This window comes from Aphelocoma coerulescens, chromosome 13 (assembly GCF_041296385.1).
Source record: "Aphelocoma coerulescens isolate FSJ_1873_10779 chromosome 13, UR_Acoe_1.0, whole genome shotgun sequence".
NCBI classification, from domain to species: Eukaryota; Metazoa; Chordata; class Aves; order Passeriformes; family Corvidae; genus Aphelocoma; species Aphelocoma coerulescens.
This window is the reverse complement of record NC_091027.1, coordinates 1600695-1609177: the sequence shown is the minus strand read 5'-3', so window position 1 is coordinate 1609177 and position 8483 is coordinate 1600695. Positions and strand designations below refer to the sequence as shown.

The window sequence follows — 8483 nt, the reverse complement described above, 5'->3', positions numbered from 1 at the left end:
GAGACCTTCCCTTTGGGGTTGAAAGAGCTCTTTTGAAAAATAAAGACATTTCTTCTGTGTTTTCTATTTCAAGCTGGACTCCATTTTATTTTTCGGGTGACGTGTCGCGTCTGTCTTTTAATTTTTCTCTGTTTAAGCAAACTGCTCCATTTTAACCTGCTGGGATGATGCTGGATTAAAATCAGCCCAGCAATCTGTCTCTGCTGACAACTGAGGGACTCCTTATCAGCTTTGTCCTTCGTGGGGAGAAAAGAGAGAGCAGTGACAAGGGAAAGGAAGAGGTGCTGTGGGAGGGGGCAGTGCCTTTGGCAGAAATGGGTGGAAATAAAGCCATTTTCTCTGGGAATGAACAAAATGAATCACTTGATATTTCCTGTTCCTCAAGTGTTGTCATGGGCAGGATATTCTCTTACAACACTTGGAGGGTTTTGGACTGCTCTGCAGTGATGAGAAATTGTCTTTGGGATGAGGTGACTGTCGCTTCAAAAATATCAGTTTAATGTGGGCTGGGGAGATCTGGTCCAGTTAACCTCTGCTAACAACTTATTTTTCTCTGACAGTGATGGAGCTATGAGGAAAATCACCCCCCCCAAATGTGAAATGTGGTGGGAATTGAGCAACAGCTTTTTTTTTATTCAATCCCAGCTTCAATTTGGCAGATGCTCACTACAGAAAGCGAGGAGCCTCTTGAAATCCTGGATTTAGATGGTAGTAGCAGTCTTTATTTGTGCCAGAGTGATTCTGCTGGCCTCAATCAGGAATCACACTCTGGATGGGAGCTGAATGACTCCCTGCACTTCCAAGAACTCCTGTCTGAGGCGTGGAGGACAGCAGTTTCCAGGGGAAGGTTAAACAGGCATTCTAAACATCTGTGACATCTTTTGCTCTGTGTTACCCCATAAAAAACGTGTGTCTGCCAGAAAACTACACTGAAATCAGAGTCACCATCGCTGCACACCACACAGCTCTGAAAGCTGGCAAAGGGCTGGTATAAAGGGGATTTTTTACCTTACACTTAGGAAGAGAAGATGGATCACTGCAGTGATCCAATTCTTCACCAAGAGAATGAGACAGTCAGAAACTGAATTTATTTTATTTTTACATCCCCCTCCTTGCTTTGTGGAGCAGCAGAACGTGTCACAAATGGGTAATGGTGATCACTTAGGGCTGTCTCCAAAGGTATTGGCAGAAGGGGTTTTAATAGGATGTTGTAAAAGTGTGACTGAAGAAAGTTCAGTGCCAAGTTCTGTTCCTTACCACAGGGAGGAAAGATACAAAGGAAAATAGAGTTAAAACGGATCTAGAAGGATTTACAAATGGTTTACACAGTGACCAGAGACCCGAAAGGGTAAGGGAGACCCTCCCATTGAGTTGTGAGGTTCAGAGTGGGCCCCTTTGCTCTCTGAACTCCTGATGGAGTTCAGGTGCAGGTGGGTCCGATCTGAGTCTCATGTGGACAAGGTTTGTGTCTAAGGGAATTAACTACATGGATTTCATTAGCCCCGATGGAGCAGCTGAGGGCCCGTGATGAATAAAGGCTTTCAGCCTTGGCTAAGGAAGAATCCCTTCCTCTCAGGTAAAGAATCTTGCTGTATTTAAGGAAAAAAGTGTTTGGCTGCAGTCAAATTGCACACAATGGGAAAGGTGTGTGTGAGATTCCTTGCTTTGTTCCTTGGTAAATGACTCTTGGAAAAGCTGCCACCTGCTATGCACGTGTTAATTGTGGGATCAGGGTTCCAGGCTCCTGCGCCTCCGTGCTCTGGCACATGCTCATAGGTCCCTATTCTCCTGTCAGGGTTTTCTGGAGGAATTCCTGCCTCTGGAGCCTGTTCCATCCTGTTGCTGGTTTGGTTCAGGGCTCAAATCCATCCCTCCCAGAGCAGAAGGGACAGTGTGGGTCTGTCTGGAGGGAAAAAGGGTTCTGCAGAATGCTCAGTCCACCTGAGGCGTGCTTCATTTCGGCTGCCACAAGCGGCGGAGCACTGCAGGAAATGGGGGGGGGGGGTGAGTTTTTCACAGTGACTCAACTCCTGTTGTCATCAGCTCAGCAGTGACAGAAAGTGGAACTTGATGGGGGCTGAGTGGGATGAAAATAAATGGGATGGAGAATGTGTCAGAGTCTCAGTGAGTTGGTGCTTGCAGGGAAGATCTGTGGCCATTGCTGGCATCTGGGGGCACATTTCCATCTCCACGGGGCAGACCAAGGCCACCACTGAGAGCAGGTGAGTCTGTGGTGCCTTGAGACTGGGTCACCTGTTGGCCACCAGCCAACCCCTTATGGCTCTGACAGGTGAAATCTTTGTTAATGCCTTAAAGCCACGGGATAAATGCATCCATTTATCCATGTCCTCGTTGGGTTTTCCCATTTCCCTGTGGAGATGAGGAGGAGAAGGGGCAGAGGCAGGACAGTGCCTGCCAAGGGGGCTGGTGTGTGCCAGGTGAGGGAGTGAGCTGAGCTCAGCTGCATCACTCCTGAATTCCCCAGTGCCACCAGTGCAGCCTTTCCATGCTGGTTCCTGGATTGCCTTCGTTGGCTGGGGGGTTTTGTCTGTTTGTGAAGGCTTTTTCCTGTTTTAGAAATCTCTGGTTCTTCGGGGTTGTTTTGCAGGTTTTTTTTTACTCTTACATAGAAAGTTTCAGTTATTGTAGGTCTCCATGATAGCAAGATGGTACAGATATTGTGTGACCTCGGTGTACAATGAAATTACATTTTTTCCCCAGAAAAATAAAGCAAGAAAAATGCTCCCTAACTGGAATTTTGACTACAAAATCACCGAAAAGTTTTCCCTCCATTTTGCAGGAGAAATCAGAATTAATTTTATGCTGATATCTCAAAGACTGAAACCATATCAGGTATTGTGTCCTATGGAAGAACTCCAGAGCAGGAGCACAGGAGAGTGGGGTTTGGAGTTTTTCCTTCCAATTCAAGTTGGAGGTCAGGTCTTAGGGACACAGAGGTGAATCTCTAGACCTCTCACCCTTTTCTTTGCAAAATACAGCAGCAGCTTTTGAGTCACCAGGTTCCAGAGTGCCCAAAGAATCACCAGCTGAAGGTTTAAGCTGCAAACAAGGGGCCAAACTCTGCCTGTTGGATAAAAACATCCTTTCGACTCCAGCAAATTCTGCTTGCAAAATTAAGTCTAATCCATACGTCCTGAATTACTCCTCGTGGCAAACACTGAGCCAGGTCTGGAGCTCGGGGGGGCTCATTTGCATTGCAAACCTGGCATCAGTGTCTGGGAAGGCTGAGGCAGTTTTATTCCAATTTTCCTTTGAAGCCAAGTAACCACAATGGCATTATTTGCATCTGGGTTGGCATTAACGGCGCTGTGGTGGTGCCTTTATCCCCGGCTCCCTAGAGACAACACAAGGGGTAATCAACAGCCTCAAGTGCTCCGAAACTGAGCCTATTTTTTCCACTGGATTAGCAGCAGCAAATGCACAAGCACATTATTAAGATGGTGCATTCATTTCTTTGGAGTCAGGATGGAATTTTGATAGAGTTAAAAACCCCATTAATATTTACATCACTTAGTGGTGCTGGAAGTAAGTACATTTATTTTAACTGAAGCTGCAAAGCGTTTAGTTCTTTGTAATTACAGCACTGCTATTAAGTATTCATAAGGCTGCACAATAGAGTGTCACAGGAAACCTGGTTTAATTTAGTGGTTAGTCAATGTTTTAGTTTTGTGTAAAAACAGAAACTAATTTACCGAGCCTTCTTGCTTGTGTTTTCCCACCTGGGCTTTGCAAACTTTCTTCAGCTTTGCTCTATTTAAACCACTTTTTGTAGCTTTGAAAGTTGGGAAGTTGCTGGGGAAGTCTTGCAGGTGCACAGGTGATTTGGAATGGGCACAACCAGGCTGGGGGAAGAGCTGGAAAGCTGCCTGATGGAAAAAGACCTGGAAGTGCTGGTCTAAAGCAGCTGAACATGAGCTGGTGGGTGCTCAGGTGGCCAAAAAACCGAGGGCACCTGGCCTGGATCAGCCCATGGGTGTCTTCAGTGGGGTAAATTTGCATTTATGGGAGATCCTGGGACTAATCCCTGTATTTCTGACTCTCTCCACTGCAGGATGAGGTCTCTTCTATGGACATTGAACTCCCAGCTACCTGTGCCTGTTGCCTGTGATGGAAGAACTTGATGTGAATGTGAGGTAGGAGGAAGGACTGAGCTCCTGCAGCCCCTGAGCTGCGGCGGGGCAGTGACCCTACAACGAGTCTGCGAAGCTGCAGGGTGGCATTTTCTGTTTGCCTGCAAATAAAGGTCTCTGCTCGTGCAGCAGGGCCTGGTTTGGGGGTTCCTGGAGCTTCTCTGAGGATGTGGCATCACCCTGGTATTTGCATAAGTGTCAGATGTGGCACAGACAAGCCAAGGATTTCTTTTCAGTAGAAAATGTTATGAATTTTGAGGAGGCTGCAGCGTGATGTTGGAGAGACATTCCTGGAAATTTTTGACAGTTCAGTTTGGAACTTGCATTCATCACGGCCCGAGGGAGGTGGCAGACCTCATTTTCTCTAATTCCAGAGTAGAAAAATAAATGACCCGCGAGTATTTCCTATTTATATTTTACTGGATTTTTTAATTTCATGTGACTCGGAGATTGTTATTGGGCACATTTATTATAGGCAGCAGGTTAATGAGATCCTGTCAAGTGGTTTGAAATGAAAACCTCAAATTGGTTACAGCAATCCAGGGAGGCCAAACTCTGCTCCTCTTGGGCTCTTACCAGTGTGGGTTGCAATTGTGCTGTGCACAGGGGTGAGCAATGGCATTTGGAAGACTATTAAAGCCTTCCTAGACCTTGGGTAAGGCTTCCATCATCTCCTTGCAGAGCATTCCCGGTTGGTCTGACAGCTCCTCCTTATGTCAGGGTAGCTAAATCTCACTCCTTTATATTTTTGGAGCACAGGTGACTCTTATCTACACCAGTTCTGCATGGCATTTTTGGCCATCCTTGTGCACTTTTCCTTTCTCTTCCTTCTTTTTTCGCCCTGCCTTTTTTTGCCCTGCCTTTTTTTCCTGCCTTTTCCCCTCCACCCCTTCCCCCCTCCCCCCCCGTTTTTTTCCCACCTTTTTTTCCTGCCTTTCCCCCCCTTTTTTTCCCCCGCCCGGGTTTTTCCTGCCTTTCCCTCCCCCACCACCCTTTTCTCCCGCCTTTTTTCCCCATCTTTTTTCCCTGCCTTTTTTCCCCCTGCCTTTCCCCCCCTCCTTTCTTTCCCTTTCTTTCCCTTTCTTTCCCTTTCTTTCCCTCTCTTTCCCTCTCTTTCCCTCTCTTTCCCTCTCTTTCCCTCTCTTTCCCTCTCTTTCCCTCTCTTTCCCTCTCTTTCCCTCTCTTTCCCTCTCTTTCCCTCTCTTTCTTTCCCTCTCTTTCTTTCCCTCTCTTTCCCGTTTATCCGTTGCAGCAAACTGAGGAATTGCGCTTAACAGAGAGTCTGAGCCCTGCTCAAAGCCGGGATCTGATTTTCCTGGGCTGGCTGAGGTTTCCCTTAGAAAATCGCCCTGATGCTCGATAGGAGGGGATGCGTGCTGATGTCTCTACAAACAGCTCCATGGGTGAGGGGAGGGCTGTCAGTGGCTGTGGAATGGCCCTTAGTGTCCCCACCTCAAGGGCGAGGTCCTTCCAGAAGCCGGACAAGTTTGACTCTCGAGCTCTATAAAGGGCAATAGATAAAAGGGTCAGCACAAGGTCTGTCGCTGAAGCGATAGCCTTTGGGAAGAGGGCTGCCTGCAGCCCGGAGTTCAGGATAGAAGGAGGCTGCGTCCTTTGAAAGCCCGAGACAGAAACTCCTCAGGGTAATCCCCAGTGGGCTCTCACCCTTTATTCCCTGCAGGACTCCTCTGTCTCCTTTATAGGCTTTTCATAGTGTGGTTTCCCACACGTGCTAAATATTGATCCCACAGTTGTGTTCCAGGCAGATTTTGGGATATTGTCCTGAGTACTTCACACTCGATAAAGGGTTCTTGCTTCCTCAGGTGTGGGGGAGAGGTTGTTACAGTCTGGAGAAACAGCTGAAAAAAAAAATCCCCAGCACCCTGAGTGCAGGTAAACAGCTTTCACAAAACTGCTGTAATCGTAGCTGCTGGTGAAGGCAGACTCCCTAAACCAACGATGGAAAAACAATGTATTCTTTCAGTTTGCCACAGCAGTAATTGCTTTTTATTTTTAAGCCGAGCCCCTAAACCAGCTGATTTTTAGATTGATGTTAATTGCTTCCAAACTTGTCGTTATCAGCTTTCGCTTTCTCAGTTTGTTGCTGAAGGTATTTTTGTGGCTTGAAAAGTGTAGAGCCCTCCAGCAGTTCTGTGTGCGGCTCATTAATCTTATCCTGACTTTGAGGAATGAGCAGCAAGGTGAGGGAACAAGGAATCAAATCGGTTGGATTGGTTGTGTTTGTTTTGAAGCCAAAGAAAGATCCCATTTTTCAACCCAAAGCCCTGGTACAGAGGCATGGGGAACACTGGTCCTGACAACAGACCTCCACCTGTGCCCCTGGGAGAGAATTGTGTGTTTGGCACACACTCCCAAATCCTGGAGTTTGCTGGGCTGGCTCAGGAGGCTCCTTTTCCCTGTGGATCACGAGAAGTGGAGCTGTTGGTGGCTGGCTCTGGGTGGATTTGGCACCTGGTGCTATGCACGGGCAGGAAGAGGCAGGGAAGGTCCTTGATCTCCTCTCCCCATCCAAACCTGGGAGAAACAGGAGCAAGAGTCCTAGAGGGGGAGAGAGGGACTCAAAGAACCATCCCTGGAGCCCCAGGGATGTCCTAGGAGAGGAGCTGGACTGTGCCCTCAGCCCCGCTTGCTCAGGACACTGCCAGCCACCCGTGAGGACTGAGGGGGACAAGAGCTGGGCTGAGGGGTTGCAACCAAATAGGCACCAAAATGAGCCAAAGTGCAGGAAATGGAAGGGACGTAGGGAAGAGTTTGTGTGCTCCGAGTGCCCTGGCAGTGGGGATTCATGGGAAGCAAACAGCTTAGGATGCCTCCAGCAGGCTGCAATAGGAGGGTTTATTCTGGTGTGTACACAAGCTCTTTTCAAAACTTCTCCAGCTTCTACACTTGGATCATTAAATCATTGTTTATCTCAAGCTCTTTGATCATTCTTCTGTTTAGGTGAGAAATAACAGGGTATGAAATGTCGTTTACCAGGCTACAATCAGCCCAGAGCTCTCTTCCTCCTTCCCTTTCCAAGGGAAGATCAACTCTAATCCTCCTGTAATATTGGCAGCATAGATCCAGAAAGGGATTTGCTCTCACATTTCTGCAGAGATAAACGAACTGATAGAGAAGATTTTCTGCCAAACTCTCTTCTCCACCTGGTCCCCCAGGCTGGGAAAGGTCTGAAGCCCCAGGAGGGGCTGAGGGAGCTGGGAAAGGGGCTCAGGCTGGAGCAAAGGAGGCTCAGGGGGGACCTTGTGGCTCTGCACAAGTCCCTGACAGGAGGGGGCAGCCGGGGGGGTCGGGCTCTGCTCCCAGGGAACAGGGACAGGAGGAGAGGGAACGGCCTCAGGCTGGGCCAGGGCAGGCTCAGGGTGGACAGCAGCAGGAATTTCCCCATGGAAAGGGTGCTCAGGCCTTGGCAGGGGCTGCCCAGGGAGGTTTGGAGTGCCCATCCCTGGAGGTGCCCAAGGAAGGGCTGGAGGTGGCACTCAGTGCTCTGGGCTGGGGACAAGGTGGGGATGGGGCACAGCTGGGACTCGATGGGCTGGGAGGGCTTTTCCAGCCTCAGTGATTCCATGAAATGTTACAAGGAGCCAGCTGAAAGAAGCTGTGGGGTTTGCCAGGTTTATCCTCTCTTAGGGAGGAATCCACAAACTGGGAGCACTCAAACACCCGGGGCATTTCTGAATCTGCAGCCACAGAGTTCACAGAGCATTCCCCACCTGCCAACACCCGGGCACAGCAGGAGGGCACAGGGAAGCAAGGAATGATAAAGAGGCTTAATTTCACATTTCTCTGCTGCCAGCCAAAAATTTCCAGTAGCCAAAAAAACCTTGGAAAAAGAAATTCTCTTTCCTAAATGCTCCCTCCAGCCCAGGCACTGCTCCATGGGGGAGTCATCAGCCTGGGTATTTTTCATATTGTTCAACTCTTTTCTCAGTTTCTAGGGAAACACTTTAAAGCACTATATTTATGGGAACATCTTTCCAAACACCTCCGCCAACACTTAATTAATGGAGATTTTAAGCCTGGCTCCAGCTTCTGCAAATTAATAGTGTGCTCCCTGATGGCAGCTGTGGAGCAAGGGTGACACAGGCTCTGTAAATAAAGTTGGAGGGTGCAGGGGGGCAGCTCCTGTTTGTGCTGGTGCACAGCCCCACGGGGAGGTCAGGCCATCACACACCTCTGTGAGGTTTCACCTGTTTTTATTAGAGCAATCTGTGCACATGAAAATTCCCTGGACTAAAAGCTGGGCTGTAAAAATGAACTTTTTGATGGCTTGCATCACATCTTTAGTATCAGTGTCTCTGCACAGAGGGGCAG

At 48.4% G+C, this 8483-nt stretch overlaps 1 long non-coding RNA gene across 2 annotated transcripts; it reads left to right on the top strand.

Moving 5' to 3' along the window:
* The first annotated feature begins 1512 nt into the window (after positions 1 to 1512).
* LOC138118093 (uncharacterized) lies at positions 1513 to 4543 on the top strand. Of its 2 annotated transcripts, none has more exons than XR_011154994.1 (4): positions 1513 to 1576; positions 2143 to 2222; positions 2801 to 2853; positions 4073 to 4543. It is a non-coding gene; the product is annotated as an uncharacterized lncRNA (long non-coding RNA). The 2 variants fall into 2 exon arrangements; XR_011154993.1 differs by having other exon boundaries at positions 1572 to 1644.
* The last annotated feature ends 3940 nt before the right edge of the window (positions 4544 to 8483 follow it).